Genomic DNA, 22,027 nt, shown 5'->3' on the forward strand with positions numbered 1-22,027 from the left:
TTGCTGTGTACTAAATGATACTTATAATCCAATGGGCAGCAATGCTACAGAAGCTGTTTTTGGTGCTGTAGATATTTAATCATACTCTCAGCTCCAAACCACATCTTTTAAAGAAACAACAGTAAGAAATGGCCTTGCAAATGACTTCAAATGAAGCTGTCACCCAGTGAAAAACAACACATAACAGGAAGTAGATGTGTATATACAGTATAAACTCAACTGAATATTGGTTAGTATGATTATATTTGTAAAAGACATTTACATAGTTATTGGAACATTAGGGAAAAGATATGTATACACTGTAATTTCCATATAGAATAGAAAAATGTGAAATAGTTCAGCAGCAAGTTTTTGGTTTTTAATCCCAGTAGATCACTACCACAACCATGAAATTACAAGACGTCCTCCTCTAAACTTACAAGAAAACATCACCAAGAACACAAGAACAATCAAAGAAACCATGTCATCTGTGGAATCTTAAGGAAGAGATGCAGCAACCTGGACATGGTTCCAAGATGTGGGTTAGTATGTAGTGCTTTGTCAGCCTGGGAGGTTTATATTCAACCATCCATGTATGGACACGATGTTTGGGACCTTTCCAATAATGATGAATACCCTGAAGATGATGAGTGCTATTCAAGCACCTTGTTTCCCTGAAGACCACAAACCTGAGAAAGGAATGTTATATTGATGAACAGGAGAATGGCAAAAGCCTCTTTGTACACACTGTGTAAATGGGATGATTATTTGAGCAGAGTGGGAGACCTGTGTGGACAGAAGGGAAAACTGTAGTCTGTTGAATAAAGATGCGGGTATAGAGATCCCATGTAATGAAAAAGTAATGTCTGAAGTGCACTTGGCCAGAGATGGAGTTTTAAGATTCCATTAGAGTATGTGGTCACCGTTGATGTCTTCATATACGGACTGAAAATGTCCCAAACAATAGTCAGTGACTGACTACTGGAGTGAGGAAAGGGCAAGGAGCAATGGGAAGAAATGAGGCCTGAAGAGCCATTAAAATTATACAAGAATCTGAGTTTCAGAGGGGAAATATGTGAGGGTCTCAAGGGTTGACATTGGAAATCTAAAGACCTTTGTAGAGGGAACCAGCATTTTAGGGTGGGTAGAGTTTAAATTTGCATACTCATTCCTTGACAAGAGATCAAAGACCCAGCCTACCTCATGCAGTGGAGCACATTCCAATGACTGTCTTTTCAGTCACTGGATCATCATCAGAGCCTAGAGCATCTTCCCACTCTAGTGGATGTGCAACACAGTCAGGTTGCAGTCTGAGTGTTCATAAAAAATCTGGGTGACAGTCACATGTTGGTTCACCTACTCAACAATATCTTCCCCTGCTAGGTCTATGTATGAATGGTGGAGAACTTATCATCTTGTTTTCTTCCTTGATACAGTGAGTTTCTGTTCTGGGGTGTACTTGCTAATCCTGGGTGATCTAGAGGCTCCTTCTGGAGGATCGAATTATTATAGGTCCTATAATATAGAGGTGTGTGTGTGTTTGTGTGTGTGTGTGTGTGTGTGTGTGTGTGTGTGTGTGTGTGTGTGTAAAACTTACTGTATCAGAGGAGGACAATACGATTTCCTCCTTTGTCAGAAAGGCATATTTGAAGACTGATTAGGAAAAATGAAATCTGAGGACCATTGAAAATATTCAGAGGTAAAAATAGAAATTCCTTTGGTCACAACAGTAGGACTGGAGGCCGAATTAAATTGACTAAGTAAGTGGACTCCCACAAGATAATATGTGGAAGGTCTGAAGGCCTTTTGGATTGTGGAGGTCAGTAGAGTTGATTAGAATAGGCAGGGTTGGGATCCTTTGATGAGAAGACATATTTGGGGTATAGTTAGACATAGGAAACAGTCTGAAAGCCATTTCTGTCAAAAAGGACACTGAGAGTACATAGGAGCAGCCCATAGCAGGAACTGACTGGTTTCTTCCAGTGCCTAGACCTGAAAAAAATCCTGTACCAAAGCTTCCTGCAAACAAATCCTATGGAGAAGAGAGCTGGATCTTCAGAAATGCAGAAACTCCTGAGAATCCAGAGGAGACAAATACTTTCTGCCTACCTTCTTTAACAAAGAAGAAATCACCTAGTGCCATCTGTGCACCTTGGCACAGAGCCCTAGGTGAAGTCAGCCGAAGGACATTAATATTGTCTGGCTGAGATGAGAGCTGAAAACCAGTGGGTAAGAGTGCCTACACACTTGAAAGCAGAGGTAAGGCCAACTTTTCTGCTCCAAGTTACCTGCCGTTTGGACTCAATGACACAATAAGAAGATCGAATGTAAGAATAATAGGTATAAAAGAGAGTGAAGACTCCCAACTTAAAGGGCCAGTAAATATGTTCAAAAAATTATTGAAGAAAATATTCCCCAACCTAAATACAAAGATGCCCCAAAACATGCAAGAAGCCTACAGAGTTCTAAATAGATTTTAGCAGGAAAGAAATTCCTCACTTCACATGATAGTCAAAACACCAAATGCAAAAAATAAAGAAAGAAGTTTAAAGGCAATAAGGGAATAAGGTCAAGTAACATATAAAGTCAGACCTATGAGAATTACACAAGGTTTCTCACCAGATACTATGAAAGTCAGAAGATCCTGGAAAGATATTCTCTAGACTATAAAAGAACACAAATGCCACTCCAGTCTAAGTAGCCAGGATAATTCTCAATTAAAATATATGGAATAACAAAGATATTCCATGACAGAACCAAATTTATATGGTATCTTTCTACAAATCCATCCCTACAAAGATAATAGGTAGAAAACTCCAACACAAGGAAGGAAAAGACACCCTAGAAAAAGCAACAAACAAATCTTGCAATGTAAACAGAAGAAAAGATACACACAAACATGATTCTATCTCTAACAACAAAAATGACAGAAGCAACAATCACTATTCCTTAATATCTTTTAACAATAATGGAGTCAATTCCCCAATAGAAATACACAGACTAACTGAATGGATACATAAAGAGGATCCAGCATTTTGTTGCACATAAAAAAAAAACACAACTCAGAGACAAAGACAGACATTCCCTGAGATTGTTATGCTAGAAAACAAATTTTGAAGCAAATAGTCTGATAGAAGGAAGCTGGAGTTGCCAGTCTACTACGGAATATAATCACCTGTCAACCAAAAGTTTTCCAAACTGGTAAGGAAGGAAATTGGATATTCATCAAAAGAAAAACCGACCAATAGGAACTCTCAATCCTAAATATGTATGATCCAAATACATGGGCACCTGCAATCATAAAAGATACCTTACTAAAGCTAAAAGCACCCACTGCTCCTCACATAATAATAGTGGGAGATTTCAACACCACATTCTCATCAATGAAGAGATCATGGAAACAGAAATTAAACAGAGACCTTTACAAACTAACAGAAGTTATGAACAAAATGGATTTTACAGATTTTTAGAGAATATTTCATCCTAAAACAAAAGAATATACCATCTTCCCAGTACCTCATAGTATTTTCTCCAAAATAGATCATATAACCAGTCACAAAACAGGTCTCAAAAGATCCAAGAAGACTGAAATATGTCCAAGCATCCTATCAAACCATGATGGACTAAGACTGTTCTTCAATAGCCACAAAACCATGAGAAAGCCCACACATACATGGAAGCTGAACAGTGCTCTATTCAAAGATAACTTGTCAAGCAAGAAATAAAGAAAGTTTAAAGACTTTTTTTAGAATTTAATAAAAATGATGGCACAACATACATTTGCTCTACTAAACAATGAAAGAACTTCTGGGGGAATCACCATTCCTTACCTCAAGCAGTATTACAGGGCAATAGTGATTAAAAAAACAAACAACAACAACAAAAAAAAATCTGTTGTATTTGTACAGAGCCAGGAATGTTGATAAGTGGAAGAGAATTGAAGACCCCAAAACCAACACACACATCAATGGTCACTTGATATTTGACAAAGAAGCTATAACCATCCAATGAAAAAAAGATAGGATTTTCAAAAGTCAGCATGTAGAAGTATGCAGATTAAATCATTTTTATTGCCCTGTACAAAGCTTAAGTCCAAGTGGATCAAAGACCTCTACATCAAACCCAATAAACTGAAACTAATAGAAGAAAAAGTAGAGAAGAGTCTTGATCACATAGGCACTGGGAAAAATTTCCTGAAACAAACACCAGTGATTTATACTGTAAGATCAAGAATCAGAAATGAGACTTCATAAAACTGCAAAGCTTCTGTAAGTCAAAGGACACTATTATTAGGACAAAATGGCAACCAAATGATTGGGAAAAGATCTTTTTCAATCCTACACCTCATACAGAACTAGTATCCAAAATATACAAAGAACTCAAGAAGTTAGACACCAGAGAGCCAAATAATCCTATTAAAAATGGGGTACAGAGCTAAACAGAGAATTCTCAACTAAGGAATATCAAATAGCTGAGAAGTGTGTGAAGAAATGCTCAACATCCTTAGTCATCAAGGAAATAAAAATAAAAACAGTCCTGAGATTCCACCTCACACCAGTCAAAATGGCTAAGATCAAAAACTCTGGTGACAACAGATGGTGGTGAGGATATGGAGAAAGAGGAACACTCCTCCATTGTTGGAGGGATTGCAAACATGGATGATCTCTCTGGAAATCATTCTGAAGTTTCCTGAGAAAATTGGATAGTGCACTAACTGATGACCCTGTACTCTGCATACACCCAAAAGATGGTGTAACATACAACAAAGTCACATATTCCACTCTGCTCTTAGCAACCTTATTTATAATAGCCAAGAACTGGAAAGAATCCAGATGCCCTTCAACTGACGAATGGATACATAGAATGTGATACATCTGTGCAATGTACTACTACTCTGCTTTAAATCAATGCATTCAAGAAACTCATAGGCAAATGGATTGACCTAGAAAGCATGACACTGAATGAGGTAACCCAATCACATTAAAAGATACATAGTATGCACTCTCTGATAAGTGGATTTTAGCCCAAAAGTTCGAAATCTGCAAGATACAATCCACAGACCACATGAAGTTCAAGAAGAATGATCAAAGTGTGGAAGCTTCACTCCTTCTTAAAAGGGGGAAGAAAAACATTCACAGGAGGATATATGGAGGCAAAGGTAGAAGCAGAAACTGTAGGAACAGCAATTCATGGCCCACCTGTGGCCCATATAAACATATACAGTCACCAAAAGTATATAAGAATGATGAAGCTAAGAAGTACATGCTGACTGGAACTGGATATAGATGTCTCCTGAGAGACACAGCCAGAACAGGTCAAATTCATAGTTGAATAGTAACAGCGAAATATTAATCTGACAATGGAACACCCGTTGGAGGAATTACAGAAGTGATTCAAAGACCTGAAGGGGCTTTCAACCTCATAGGGACAACAATGCCCAACAACAAGAGGTCCCAGGGAGTAAAGTGTCATGGCCATCTCATCCAGCAAGGAAGACACAACACAGTTGGATCCTTGTCAACAGGGTTTATTGCAGGACAACTTCATTGCTGATACAGGGAAAACGAGCAGTCAAAGCGCTTGCCTTATATACCCAGCAGACTGAGGCTATGCTAATTGTCCTTCAGGGATTGGCGGAGCATGAATCACCTCATTAGCATGGTACAGCTCCCTCATTAGCATATTATTGGCCAACTGATGCCAGGTGCAAAGCCTGCTCATGGGCAGTACCATTTTTCACAACAGGAGGACGCCCTATATCTCTCCATTTTTTGTTTAATAAAATGACTGGTCCAGATCTGGGTGTCAAGTCAATCTTGTCACTGCTCCTGTCTTAGGTTGTTCTCATCCAAACACAGTCTTACCCATCATAGAGTTACCCTATTGCCACTGGGCCCCATGCCTTAGGTTGGTCCAAGCTTGTGGAAATTTGCCCGTCTTTGGATACATGACAAAAATGATCTAGGGCGAACTCTTAATCTTTCAAAGAGTCCAGCCATATGTTTAGAGAAGCACCCTTTTTAATGGCGGTCATAGCCTGGTAAACAACCACTTTGTGTCTGGCATGTTCTCTTTTTAAATGGCCAATAAGCCAGAGACCTACTCCCCATCACGGGAAGACAATAGCTCCCCAGGCAAACAAGCCTGCCCACTCCTTAAAAAGGGAGAAAGCATTGGTAATACATGAGGTCAAATCTTCAACTGTGATGGGGGTCCAACATAGTGCTGCAGAGGACAGCAATCTGCATCTGCAAATGTCTTGATAGTTGCTCTGTTTTCATGGACCAGTTTCCATTAAGATAATTTGAGATTTCTTGCTCTGCTGAGAATGCTGAGAAAAGTAGTTGGCAAAGGAATAATGTGTAAACTCTAGAGGAGGAAATGTAGGACAGCTGAGTCATATGACACAGTGCTTCAATTTGTTCTGGAACTAAATCTATCATTGATTAGCTAAAAGAAAGCCAGATACCAAATGGGTGCATTCCTCACATTGGAGCTTATATTATATTGAATATTGAAATGTGGCTCTACACAACCAAACGCAGGTCAGGGAAGAGTTCTTAACAGTAAAACATAAGGTATGCTACTGAGAAAAGTTAGTGGCAGCATACCGTTGGGGGATTTCTCCATTTGGCACTATAAAGGGAACAACCCACAAACAGGAGGTAGAGAAAAAGGTGGGCAAAACAGTAGAATTGCTATGAACTGGCATGGGTACTGTCCAGGATCTGGTAATAACCCACAAGATGAGTGAATCAACCAGGATTACCATTTCCTGTTATAATAGGGTTCATAGTATCATCTTCAGGAAGAGCAGAAGGCAATTTTCGAGTCAAGTGCTCAGGTACCCAAAATTGGGTTTTCTTGATTCTGCGGAAAAACACAAACAGCTCCCCTAGATCTCGAAATCATGTGATCTGGGCCACACCATTCATCAGTTAAGACATACTTCCACTTGACTTCTGCATTAGTCATAGGTGTAGTAGCAGCATGGCAATCCACGGCAGAGGGACCATGTGCATTCAAAATTAAGAAATTTAGAGTAAAAAGAGCTAAAGAAAGTTGTTTTTTTGGTATTTGGCCACTGGCAATTCCTTTTTTTTTTGTTTTTGTTTTTGTATAAGCTCTTTTAAGGTACGATGCGCTCTTTCCACAATTCCTTGACCCTGGGGATTGTATGGTAATCCTGTAGTATGACTGACCTGCATTGTCTGGCAAAATTCCTGAAAGGACTTTGCAGTGTAGGCAGGTCCGTTGTCTGTATTGAGACTATCAAGGTTTTCCCCAGGCTGCCCATGTCTCTAAGCAATGACTAATGGCAATACAAGCCTTTTCACCAGGCATCAGAGTGATACCGGAAGAGGTATCAACAGAAAAATGAGCATATTTTAAATTTCCAAATTGAGATATGTGTGTGACGTCCATCTGCCAAAGTTTTAGAAGGATCAAACCACGAGGGTTAATCCCCACATGAAGTGGGTAGTGAAATTGAACACAATTCGGACAACTAACACCACATCACGAATTGTACCATAGAGATGCTAAATTTGGGTTGAAGTGTACAGGCAGGAACATGAAACTTTTGATGAAATTCTCTTGTGAGATCAACCAGAGCAGCATGAAAAATAAACTCTCTACGAGTACTAGCATACACCACGGCGTTATTACTGGTCATGGGACCAGGCAACTTAGTATGGGCTCGAATATGTTATATGAAAAATTTATTTTTTTCTGGCCCAAATCAAATTTTGTAATTCTAGAAGAATTTGACATATGGTACTGCTCGACCGAATTGGCCCTGCAATTTGAAGTGAGCACACAGCATTAACTACATAAGCAGAGTCAGAAATTATTTAAAAGAATCAAGAAATCTTTTAAAAATTTCCAATACATTTTTGCATTCTGTAATTTGGGGGGTGCCTGGACTGTACTGAATTAATATTGGTTCTTCAGAATCAACCATATAGGCACCTACACCTGTTTTGTAGTCATCTGTATAAATATCTAATCCTCCAGACAAAGGCTCTGATGCAGGTACCTTTGGAAAAATCACTAGATGTTCAATGAAAAATTGTAGCAAAGGATCCTTAGGATAATGATTGTCAAACTCTCCATCAAAACTACAGCGTAATATGGCCCAATCATCTATCAAGGCACACAATGTTTCTTTCTGAACTGTTGTATATGGTATAATAATTTCTTGGGTAAAATACCAAAATGCTGAATACAAGATTTTAAACCTAACACAGCAAGCTGTGCAACAGCCAAAGGGTAATATTCAAGGGTCTTATTTATCCCATCTCTTCCCACACCTCTGGGCAAAAGGAAGTAGCTTTTGTAGGCTTCACCATGCTTTTATGTTGAGGGTTATAGGGAGGTGCTGTTATTATAACCGCTTTCTTGCCTAATTGTCTGCCTCGTTACCACATGCACTAGCGTGTGGCCAGTCTGCATCATATCTCTCCCTCTCACACTGAGCAGCCTCTTCCTTGAAATCAGCCTTATCATCCCAAAATCCAGTCTCCAAACTCTGAGTCTATCCTTCATGCTACAAGGTTTGACTGCCAACTCCTACATGTGAACACATGATGTTGGGTCTCCAATACCTCAACAAAGAGATTTGGCCTTAAAATCTTTTAGAAGCCTGGTTTCTAGGATAAAATTTCCATAAAAATATCATCCCAATTTAGACCTGTTTCCCTAGATTGGCTCATGCCACATGTCGTCTAGAATGACTTTATCCAAATTTACCAGTTTTATGTCAACTTTCTGTTACTAATGTTACATTTTTTAACCATATCCAATAACTTAACAGCCAATAGTCCATAACCAAGGCATTTGGAGAATATTTATTCATTTAAAACCAATCTGAAAACAAAATTGAAGTGGCTACACATACCTTAGCTATAGGTACAAGGCTCCAAGGGCCAATTGAAACTGATTTTTTTAGGAGCACGTTGTCACCTGCGAAATCTCCTTGAGACCAGGAATCCAAGTAGGCACACTCCAGTTCTCAAGACAAAAGTTTACCTTTTTGTTTGATTCTCCTGCAGTCTACATCTATCAAATCTGATCAGTATGACGCTGTGAGGTTTCCAGAGCCTAATCACATACCTAGCAATAACTTCAACTTGAGCCACAACAAAAGCTGCACGGACCCCATTTTTTTATCTCTGCCTTCTCTCTGTTCCTTTTATCTCCTTTTCTTTTCTTTTTTTTTTACGAGACCTTTTCTCCCTCAGACATACTTTCTTGTTTGTCTGCAAGGTCCCTCTGACCTGTCCCAATGGCTCCCTCACATTGTTTATCCTCCAAGCAGGCAGGGTCCATTTGGCAAAGAGGTTTTGGTCCTGGATTAAGTTTCTCTATCCCACAAAAAGAAAAAAAGAAACTAAATTACAAGCCCTACCCACAAACGATCAATTGGAAAGAACATTGCCGTAGTTCCAAAACCTTTTTGGCTTTCAACTTCACAAACCTTTCGGCCTCTATACCAAGTCTTTCATCATCTCTGCTTACCTCCAGAGAACTTTATCCATCTTCTCTGCTTACCTCCAGGGAACTTTATTCATCATCTTTGCTTAATTCCAGAGAACTTTATCGTCTCTCATCCGGGAACTTTCTTTCATCGTCTTTGCTTACATCCAGAGAACTTTATTCATCATCTCTGCTTACCTCCAGAGAACTTTATCCATCTTCTCTGCTTACATCCAGAGAACTTTATTCATCATCTCTGCTTACCTCCAGAGAACTTTATCGTTCCTTACCCAGAAACTTTACCGATGTCGCTGTCCTGAAACTGAAAGTTCTGGATCCACAAGAATATCCTAGGCTCTCCGATCAGGGCCACCAGTTGTTGCCCCCACCTCCTCCAGCAAGGAAGATCCAACATTGTCGGAACCTCCTTAACAGCCTTTATTGCAGTACCACTTAATTTTGAGGATATGGGGACCTCAAGCAGCAAGAGCGCTCGCCTTATGTAGACAGCAGGCTGAGGCTATGCTAATTGTCCTTCAGGGATGGGCAGAGGAGGAATCACCTCATCAGCATAGCACTGCTCCCTCATTATCATATCACCTGCCAACTGATGCCAAATGAAAAGCCTTTGCATGTGCAGTATCGTTGTTCACCACAGGAGGGCGCCCTACATATTCCAAAAGCCAACTGCTGGGAAGGGCACTGTTCTTTTCCTTAGGGCTCATGGCTTTTATTTTTTTTTTTGCCCAGAAGAAAAAGATGCAGGAATTCTGTACCTGCCCTTGAACAGAGGGATTTTCTCCAACACACTTTGGAGGAGAATTGGAAAGATTGGAGATCTGTAGGGTAGGGAATGAACATTTGATACTCCTTTCTAAACCCTGTTGAACAGAGAGCTGGGCAGAAGAGTGGGCAATTCTGAGACCTCAGGGAAGGAGAGACTGCTTTTTCTGCCCACCTGTGCCCACATCCCTAGCCCAAGAGGAAATTGCATAGTGCCTCTGGACACAGGAATATAGCAGCAGTCAAGCTTCAGGAGCCCTGCAGTCCAAACTGCACGTGGATCAGAACTAGTCCAAACAGTATTCTATACCCAAATCTTGTGTCGGGTCGGGAAGACTTAGACCATAAGAGGGGCTGAAACCACTGAAAACTCTGCTCACATTCCTGACTCCAAAAAAAAAAAAAAAAAAAAAAACACCTAGCTCCATCTGGGCCTCTTGTGCATAGGGACCTAGGATCTGGAGGGGCAGGACATTTCTGGATGCGGCTCTCCTAGACAGCTGAAAATCAGCCCGAGGAGCAACTTCAGGCCTCAGACCAGAGTTGAATCCAACTTTTCTGCTCTAAGTGACTTAACTGATGGATTCAGGACATACAAAGGCAGAATTTCCCTTGAGATTGGGAACTTCCAGTTTCTAGCTGGCTCCTGAACCTCGCTGATCCCGACCCAGAGCTCCCTGCTCCTAGACGCAGTGGGAGAGAGAGCTGAACACCCAGTAGTGTGTATAATACCGAGTGTACAAGGCCCAGAGACTGCTATTTCTGCCCACCATTGCCCACATCTCTGGCCCAAGACAAAACAGCATAGTGCTGAGGAGTAAAGCTACTGGAGCACGATGTTCCAGACTGTGCCTGGATCTGAACAGAACTGGTCAAATAGCTCCCTGTACACAAATCCTGAGGGTGAGGGAACTAGACCTTCAGAGAAGCAGACACATCTGGGAAACCAAAGGAGTCTACTCTCTGCCCAGATTCCTGACTCAAGAGGAAAGCATCTTGTGCCATCTGTACCCCCTGCCCCCACAGAGGGATCTAGGAGAAGTAAGGGAATTTCCTTCTGATTCCTGCCCACACGGACAGCTGAAAGCCAGTGGACAGGAGCAACTGAACGCATGAGAGCAGAATACTCTGTTCCCAAAACTTGTAAAAAAAAAAAAAAAAAGGCAAAGCAAAAAAAAAAAAAAACAAAAAACAAAAACAAAAACAAAAACAAAAAAAAAACTGGAAAACAAGTCTACAGCAGTACTGACACATGAGCCTACAGGACAGTCAAGCCACTGCCAGAAAGAGCAAGACAAGCTAACTCCAGAGACAACCTGATGGCTAGAGGCACACACTGGAATACAAACAACAGAAATCAAGACTACTTGGGATCATCAGAGGCGAAATCTCCCACCAAAGCAAATACTGGATATCCAAGCACACCAGAAAAGCAAGATCTAGATTTAAGTTCATATTTAATCCAGACGATGGAGCATGATAATAAGGTCATAAGAAGGTCATAAATAATTGCCTTAAGAAAATACAGGACAACTGAAAATGCAGAAGTAAACAAGTAGAATCCCAGAAAGAGGGAACACAAAAGTACATTAAAGAACCTCTGGAAAAAACACAAAGCAGGAGAAGGAAATGAACAAAACCATCCAGGAGTTAAAAATGGAAATAGAAACAATAAAGAAAGCAAAAAGGAGACAACCCTGGAAATGGAAAACCTAGGAAAAAGATCAGGTGTCATAGATGTGAGAATCACAAACAGGAAAAAAAAAAGACATAGAAGACATAATCTAATGAGCAGAAGATTTCATACAAAACATTGACACAACTGTGAAAGATAATGTAAAATAGAAAAGCACCTAGCCCAAAACATACAGGATATCCAGGACACAATGAGAAGATCAAACCTAAGGATAACAGGTATAGAAGAGAGTGAAGACTGCCAACATCATGGGACAGTAATATCTTCAACAAAATTAAGGCAGAAAACTTCCCTAATCTGAAGAAAGAGATGCCCATAAACATACAGAAAGCCTATAGAACTCCAAATAGATTGTACCAGAAAAGGATATCCTCCAATCACATAATAGTTAAAACACCAAATGCACAAAACAAATATAAATATTAAAAGCAGTAAGGGAAATGTTAAATAACATATAAAGGCAAACCTATCAGAATTACCCCATAATTCTCAACAGAGAATATGAAAGCCAGCAGATCCTGGACAGATGTCGTAAAGACACTAACAGAACACAAACGACAGCCCAGGCTACTGTATCCAGCAAAACTCTCAATCAACATAGATGGAGAAACCAAATTTACAGAATATCTTTCTACATAATCAGTAATACAAAGGACACTAAGTCAAAACCCCAACACAAGGAGGCAAGTAAAATCATTGATAAAGCAAGAAATTTATCTTTTCACAAAAAAAAAACAGAAGCACACAAACGTAAACTAACCTCCATTTATGAAAATAAGACAAAGTGACCATCATTATTCCTTAATATCTCTCAACTTCAATGGAATCAATTCCCCAATGGATTGACAAACTGGATATGTAATGAGGACCAAGCATTTTGCACTACAGAAAACACACTTCACAGACAAAGACAGACACTACCTCAGAGTAAAAGGCTGGAAAACAACTTTCCAAGCAATTGGTCTGAAGATCTAATATTATATAAAATCGACTTTCAACCAAAAGTATTAAAAACCAAAAGGAAGTACACTTCATATTCATCAAAGGAAAAATTCACCAAGATGAACTCAAAATCATAAATATCTATGCTCCAAAGACAAGGCAACCTACATACATAAAAGAAACCTTACTAAAGCTCAAAGAACATACTGCACCGCAAAAAATAATAGTAGATTTCAACAACCTACTCTCATCACTAGACAGATCACAGAAACAGAAATTAAACAGAGACATAGACAGACTAACAGAAGGTATAAACCAAATGGACTTAACAGATATTTTAGAACATTCTATCATAAAGCAAAAGGATACAACTTCTTCTCATCACTTCATGGCACTTTCTCCCAAATGGATCTTATAGTCAGTCAAAATCCAGCCTTCAAAGCGTACAGAAAGACAGAAATAACCCAACACATCCTATCAGACCACCACGGGCTAAGGCTGTTCTTCAGTCACAATTAGGAAAGAACACCCACATATACATGGAAGATGAACAATGCTCTACTCAATGATAACTTGATCAAGGAATAAATGAAGAAAGAAAGTAAAGACTTCTTAGAATTTAGTGAAAATGAAAGTACAATATACCCAAACTTTTGGGATACAATGAAAGCTGTGCTAAAAGGAAAACTCATAGCTCTGAGTGCCTGCAGAAAGAAACAGGAGAGAGCATACATCAGGAGCTTAATAGCACACCTAAAAGCTCTAGAACAAAAAGAAGCAAATATGTGCTGGAGTAGTAGAAGGAAGGAAATAATCAAACTCAGAGCTGAAATCAACCAAGTAGAAAAAAGGGGACCATACAAAGAATGAACAGAACCAAAAGCTGGTTTCTTGAGAAAATCAATAGGATACATTTACCCATAGCCAGACTCACCAGAGGGCACACAGAGTGTGTCCAAATTAAACAAAATCAAAAATGAAAAGGGAGTCAAAACAGCAGAATTAGAGCAAATTAAAAAAGTCATCAGATCATCCTACAAAAGACTATATTCAACAAAACTTGAAAATCTGGAGAAAAAGGACAATTTTCTAGAAGAATGCCAGGTACCAAAGCTAAATCAAGAACAGAAAAACCGTTTGAACAACCAATAACTGCTTTAGAAATACAAGCAATCATTAAAAGCCTCCCAACCAAAAAGAGTCCAGTATCAGATTGGTTTAGTGCAGAAATCTATCCAAAATTAATAGGAAATTTCATACCAATACTGTCCAAACTATTCCACAAAATTGAAACAGATGGAGCACTACTGAATTCCTTTTATGAATCCACAATTACTTTTATACCAAAACCACACAAAGACACAACAAAGAAAGAAGACTTCAGACCAATTTCCCTTATGAATACCGATGAAAAATATCGATAACACTCTTGCAAACCGAGTCCAAGAACACATCAAAGCAATCATCCATCATGATCAAGTAGGTTTTATCCCAGGCACGCAGGGATGGTTTTCTATACGGAAACCATCAATGTAATCCATTATATAATCACACTCAAAGATAAAAACCCAATGATCCTTTCATTAGATGCTGATAAAGCATTTGACAAAATTTGACACCCCTTCATGAAAAAAGTTCTGGAAAGTATAGCAACTTAAGGACCATTCCTAAACATATAAAGCAAACCAGTAGCTAACAGTAAACTAAATTGAGAGAAACATGAAGCAATCCCACTAAAATCAGAGACACGGCAAAGCACCCACTCTCTCACAATTTATTCAGTATAATTCTAGACATCTTAGCCAGAGGAAAGAGACAACAAAAGGAAGTCAAAGTGATATAGATTGGAAAGGAAGAAGTCAAAATAGCACTGTTTGTAGTTGATATGATACTATACTTAGTGACCTCAAAAGTACCACCAGAGACTTACTAAGCCTGATAAACAATTTCAGCAAAGTGACTGGGTATAAAAATAACTCTGCACAAAATCTAAACAAGCAGCGTAAGAAACTAGGGATATGACACCCTTCACAATAGCCCCAAATAATATAAAATATCTCAGGGTGACTTTATCCAAGCAAGCAAAATATCTGCATGAGAAGAACCTCAAATCTCTGAAGAAACTGAAGAAGATTCCAGAAGTGGGAAGATCTCCCATGCTCATGGACTGGCAGGATTAATACAGTGGCCATTATACCAAAAGTGATCTACAGATTTATTCCAATCCCCATGAAAATTCCAATCCAATTCTTCATATACTTAGACAGAACAATTCATAAATTCATATGGAATAACAACAAAAAACACATAATAGCTAAAACTGTCCTCAGCAATAAAAGTATTTCCTTCAGAATCACTGTCCCTGAACTCAAGCAGTATTACAGAGCAACAGTCATAAAAAATGTATGGCATTGAGACAGAGGCAGGAAAATAACCCAGTGGAATAGAATTGAAGACCCAGTAATGAACCCATACACCCATGGTCACTTAATTTTTGAGAAAGGAGCCAAAACCATCCAATGGAAAAAAATATAGCATTTTCAGCAAATGGTGCTGGTTCAACAGGAATTCAGCATGTAGAAGAAAGCAAATTGATCCAACCTTACTGCCCTGTAGAAACCTTTAGTCCAACTGGATCAAGTAACTCCACATCAAACCAGTTACACTCAAACTAATAGTAGAAAATTGGGGAAGCATCTCGAACACATGGACAGTGAATAAAATTTCCTGAAGAAAACAACAATGACTCATGCTCTAAGATCAAGAATCGACAAATGCTATCTCGTAAAACTACAAAACTTCTGTATGACAGAGGACACTGTTTTTAGGACAAAATGGAAACCAATAGATTGGCAAAAGATCTTTATCAATCCTACAACAGATAGAGGGCTAATATCCAAAATATACAAAAAAATCATGAAGTTAGACTAAATGGAGACAAATAACCCTATTGAAAAATGGGGTTCAGAGCAAAACACAGAATTCACAGCTGAAGAATATCGAATGGCAGAGAAACACTTAAAGAAATGTTCAACATCTTTAGTCATAAGGAAAATGCAAATCAAAACAACACTGATATTTCACCTCACAGCAGTCAGAATGGCTAAGATCAAAATTCATGTGGTAAAAGATGCTGGCGAGGATTTGGAGAAAGAGGAACACTCCTCCATTTTTGGTGGAATTGCAGACTAGTAAACCCATTCTGGAAATCAGTCTGGAAGTTCCTCAGAAAATTGAACATTGAACTACCTGAGGAACCAGCTATACCTCTCTTGGGCATATACCCAAAAGATGCCCCAACATATAAAAAAGACATGTGCTCCACTATGTTCATAGCAGCTTTATTTATAATAGGCAGAAGCTGGAAATAACTCAGATGCCCTTAACAGAAGAATGGATACAGAAAATGTACATCAACACAATGGAATATTACTCAAATAGCAAAACCAATGATTGTATGAAATTCATATGCAAATGGATGGAAATGGAAAATATCGTCCAGAGTGAGGTAACTCAATAACAGAAAAACACACATGGTATGTAGTCATTGAGAAGTGGCCATTAGCCTAAATGCTCGAATTACCCTAGATGCACAGAACACATGAAACTTAAGAAGGTTGGCCAAAATGTGATTTCTTCACTCCTTCTTTAAAAGCGGAACAAGAATACACTTTGGAGTGAATGGGGAGGTAAAGTTTGCAACAGAGGTAGAAGGAACACCCATTCACAGCCTGGCCCACATGTGGCCCATACATATACAGCCACCTAACTAGATAAGATGGATGAAGCAAAAAAGTGCAGGCTGACAGGAAACGGATGTAGATCTCTCATGAGAGACTCAGCCAGAATACAGCAAATACATAGGCGAGTGTAAACAACAAACCACTGAAATGAGAACGGGACCCTTGTTAAAGGAATCAGGGAAAGGACAGATAGAGATTGATGGGGCTCGAGACCCCATCTGAAAAACAATCCCAACCAACCAGACCTTCCATAGACTTAGCCACTACCAAAAGACTCTACATGGACTGACCGTGGGCTCGAACTTCATAGGTAGCAAAGAATAGCTTACTAATAGCACCAGTGGAAGGGGAAGACCTTGTTCCTGCCAAGACTGAAGTCCCCATTAAATGGGATTGTTGTGGGGAGGCACTAATGGGGGAGGAAGGGGAGCTAACACCCATATAAAAGGGGAAGTGTAGGGATGTTGGCCAAGAAACTGGGAAAGGGAGTAACAATTAAAATTTTAAAAAAACAAAATAACCAAGTTAATAAATATGGAGAAAAAAAGAAATTTTAAAAATGTTTAGTCATAAGGAAAATGCAAATGAAAACAACCCTGACATTCCACCTCACACCAATCTGAATGGCAAAAAAAAAAAAAAAAAAAAAAAAAAAAAATCTCAGGTGACATCAGATTCTGGCAAGGATGTGGAGAATAAAAAGAAGTCTCCTCCATTGTTGGTGCTTGCAGACTGGTAAAAACCATTCTGGGATTCTGTCTGAGAGCTTCTTTAGAAAACTGAACATTGTACTATCTGTGTACCCAAGTATATCTCCCCTGAGCATATACCCCAAACATTCTCCAACATACAACAAAGACACATGCTCCACAATATTCACAGAAGAAGCTGGAAAGTACCCAGATGCCCTTCAAGAGAGGAATGGATACAGAAAATGTGGTACATCTGCACAATGGAATACTACTATCAAAAAATGACATCATATAATTCATAGGCAAGTGGATGGAACTAGAAAATATCACCCTGAGTGAGGTAACCCAATCACAGAAAAAACACTCATGGTATGCAGTCAATGATAAGTGGACATTGACCCAACTGCTCAAATTACCCAAGATGCATAGAGCACAGGAATCTGAAGAATGATGACCAAATGGGGATGCTTCCCTCCTTTAATTTTGGAGCAAGAATACTCATAATAGGGCACAGGGTGGCAACGTTTAGAGAAGAGACTGAAGTAACAGTCATTGAGAGTTGCCCCACATGGGGCCCATACATATACAGGGACCAAACTACATAAAAAGCATTTTGGACACCTGGGCAAATATGGAATAACCCTATAGAACATTGGAAACACTTGGTTATTCCTGGATGAAGCAGCAATGAAGTGCAAACCTCTGAACTGAGAAAGGGAGCCCGGCTGAAGGAATCAGAGAAAGGCCTGAAAGAACTAAAGGGGCTTGAGACCCGATATAAAAAAAAAAGTCCCAACAAACCAGAGCTTCCAGAGACTAAGCTACACCACAAAGAATATACATGGACTAACCCTGGTCTCCAAAAATCATAGGTTTCACTGAATGCCTAGTAGGGGCACCAGTGGAAGGGGAAGTCTTTGGTCCTCCCAAGACTGAACCCCCAGTGAATGGCATTGTTGGGAGAAGGGCAGTAATGTGGGGGTGGCTCGGGAGAGGAACACCCCTATAGAAGGGGAGGGGGAGATGCTAGGGATATGCTAGCCTGGAAACCAGGAAAGGGAATAACATTTGAAATGTAAATAAGAAATACCGAAATTAATAAGGATGCAAGAAAAAAGACACTCCCTCTGGAAGAGGAGAATGTATGATTTTCCATTCAGGACCTGTGGGAAGCATTTTGGACACCTGGGCAAATGTGGAATAACCCTATAGAACATTGGAAACACTTGGTTATTTCTGGAAAGTCCTGAGTGGGTAGGAACATCTTGGGGAAAAATGGGAGATCCAAGTTCTCCGTGTCTATATAGGGAAGGATGTTGGGAACCTGGAATGTGTGGGGAAATTACCTGTCCCAGTTTGTCAGTAGAAGAGTCAGCAGAAGGTGGCCCAGGCAGTGTGATCTTCTTTGAATCTTTCACTGTTCTCTCCAGTACTGTGTTTTGGTGTTTTGCAGATGTTGCAGACACTCTGGCTACCAACTCGTCATAGTCCACATCTTCTTCAAACCCAGTAGACATAACCTGCTGTTTTTTTTTTTTTTCTTTCCTCTTCCCAAGAGTGGGCACTAAAGATGAGGCCACTCTTTCTGGAAGCAGGATGTAAAGCAGATGTTCTGGTATCCGTGGTCAGTGGGTTACTCAGTGATCTGCTATCCTTGGTCAGTATATTACTCATGCCCTCAGGAAGCCTCAGAGGAAGTGGAACTGTCCATTTCTTCTTCTCTGTCAGTTCCGGCATGGGGTCTAGGGCCCTCTTATTGACTGAAGCAGATATGATCTTTGAATTTCTGTAGATTTTCTGTAACATGAGCATCAAATTTTTTGAATCTCCGGTTCATAGGGTTTTGTGCATCTGAACTTGTACCGAGTTACTCTAAGTAGCCCGGGAGGTGCAAAGTCGCTCTGGTCTCTGCTGTTCAAGTGCCTCCCCCGTTGGGGTAGGATGTTGTAATCTGGTTGGGGGACACTGAAAGGGGTCTCGGGTGACGGAGCCTGGGTACCCTTCAAGTGCTTCCCCCATTGGAGTCCGGTGTTATGATCATCTTGGGGGACACTGCAGGGGTTCCCAGGCCGTGGATCCTGGGAAATCGGCGGTTCACTGTCAGAGGTAAAGTCCGGGATGAGGCTCGCTGGTCTCTCTCAACACATCTGGCCATTTAAGTCGTTAAGGAAATTGAATAAGAAATAGCAAATGGGCTACTACCCCGTGAAGGGGCCGTGAATGGACTTGGCAGTGGTGAGACATGGCGAGCATCAATTGAGCTGTATCCTTTGAGTATGGCTCTCTCTCCCGAGAACTGTGGACAACTCCTGAACGGGAAGCAGACCGAACTAGAGTCACCGTTGATCTCGAGAAACAAACAAAGATCGAGAGGGGCTGTCCTCGAGTTAGCACAGGGCAGTAGCGAGGACTGCATGGGGCAGTCGTGAGATCTGCACAGGGCAGTTGCGAGGTCTGCATGGGGCAGTCGCGAAGTCTGCATGGGGCAGCCTTGAGGTCTGCACATGGCAATCGCGAGGTCTGCACGGGGCAGTCGCGAGGTCTGCACATGGCAGTTGCAATGTCTGCACCGGGCAGTCGCGAGGTGTGTACGGGGCAGTCAAGAGCTGCCTCACTTGTCAGTACTTGTAGTAGCGGGGCTACCATCCAAGCTCTCTGAATGAGGAGGAACCCTGTCGAATCTCTTCCTTTGAATCCAGAGTGCTACCTGTTTTGTGCACACTGTCAGGGGCCATGACAAGGGATTACTGAAGGAGCAACATGAATGGAAAAGGCAAAGCGTGCTTAGGAGACTGTGCTGTCAAGCGCCTCTTACACCTGCATTGGTTCAGTGATGTGTCTTGGAACCTCCTATCCGAATGGGAAATGCTGATCCAGACCGTTGGTCCTCAGAGACTGCAGGGACTAGAAAATCACTGGAGGACTGTGTTAGGGAATGAACATGTGATAGGATTTGAATAGAGCATAGAATGCGTGGGTTTGACATTATAATTCCATGTGAGTTCCAGGTGTTACTGTGATGCTTCTGCCTTCATGTCTCACTCACTATTTTTTCTTGACCTAAAGCTCCTAATATTCTTTCTGTCATGATATTTTTGAAATATTGAATATGCTACACAATGGAAAGTATTTTCTCTAGTCACAAATATTGAAATTCTAAATGTCTCTTGACATCATATGCAGTTGCCTGGCCAGAGGTCCTGGGATGCTTTCAATAGTTGTAAGTTGATTGAACACAACTGTTTGTGTTATAAGCTTTGCTTGTAAATAATTCTTTTGGTGACCCCCAATTAGATTGTACAAATGCCTCCTGCGTTTTACAGACATATCTACAATCACCCTTACAGGGAGAAATGAGTTCAGTTTTATGGCTTCTATGAATGAAGAAGAAGATCTAAGGTACACTCCTCACAGAAGCAAGATATCAGGTAATGTAGGAAGAAATATGCATCTCGGCAACAATAAATGTTGCAAGATAACTTGTGCAGTAAAATAATATATGGAAAATACCACTCCTTTATTATTAGTATTATTAATCATTGTAATGTTTGTATTTCAAATATTTACCCTTTCCAGTCCCAGTTAATACACCGCACCACCACATACTCCTCCTCTTTGTCTTAAGAGGGTGCCTCCCGAACTCTCCCACTCATTCTTGTCTCACCCCTCTAGAATCACTTTTCTCTGAATTATTCTTCTCTGGGACATCAAGCATCTAAAGGAACAAGTGCTTCCCCTTCCACTGATGTTAGATGAGGCAGTTCTCTGCTACATATGTAGGGTACCAGAACATGTATATTCTATGGTTGGTGGATAGATCCATGGGAGCTCTGAGGGGTCTGGTTAATTGATTTCATTGTTCTACCTCTAATTGCAGTCTCCTTCAGCCCCATTAGCCCTACTCCTACATCTTACATTGGGATCTGTAGGCTCAGTTCAATAGTTGGCTGTGAATATCTGCATCTGTATCAGTCAGGAGCTGGCAGAGCCTCTCAGAGAACAGCCATACAAGACTCCAGTTTGCAAGCACATCTCAGCATCAGCAACAGTGTCTGGTTTGGTGTCTGCAGATCTCTGGATGGCCTTTCTTTCAGCCTCTGCTCCATTTTTGCCCCTGCATTTCCACTAGACAGGGATAACTCTGATTTAATAAGAGATGGGTGAGTTGTCCCATCCTTGCACTGGGGGCCATGTCTATCTACTGCAGGTGCTGTCTTCAGCTTTAATTTCACTGTTGTTGTTTATGTTGGCTAATGTCATCCCTGCTGGGTCCAGGGAACCTGTCGCATCCCTAGTATCTAGGACATTCTAGAGATTACCCACTTACCACTGAGTGCATGGTATGTGCCTTTATTTGTGTTTTGGTTACTTCACTCAGGATGATATTTTCTAGTTTCATCCATTTGCCTATGAATTTCATGAAGTCATTCTACTTAATAGCTGAGTATCACACCATTGTGTAATTGTACCACATTATATGAATCTGTTTCTCTTTTGAGGGACATCAGCATCCTTTCCAGCTTCTGTCTTTTATAAACAAGGCTGCTATGAACATAGTGGAGCATGTGTCCTTGGTGTAGGTTGGAGCAAGTGTTGGGTATGTGACATCGAATGGTACAGCTTGTTTCTCAAGTAGTAAATACTATGTTCAATGTTCTGAAGAACCTCCAGCCTGGTTTCCAGAGTGGTTTTAAGAGCTTGCAATTTCAACAGTG

The sequence above is a fragment of the Rattus norvegicus genome, chromosome Y (genome assembly GCF_036323735.1).
Source record: "Rattus norvegicus strain BN/NHsdMcwi chromosome Y, GRCr8, whole genome shotgun sequence".
Taxonomy (NCBI): domain Eukaryota; kingdom Metazoa; phylum Chordata; class Mammalia; order Rodentia; family Muridae; genus Rattus; species Rattus norvegicus.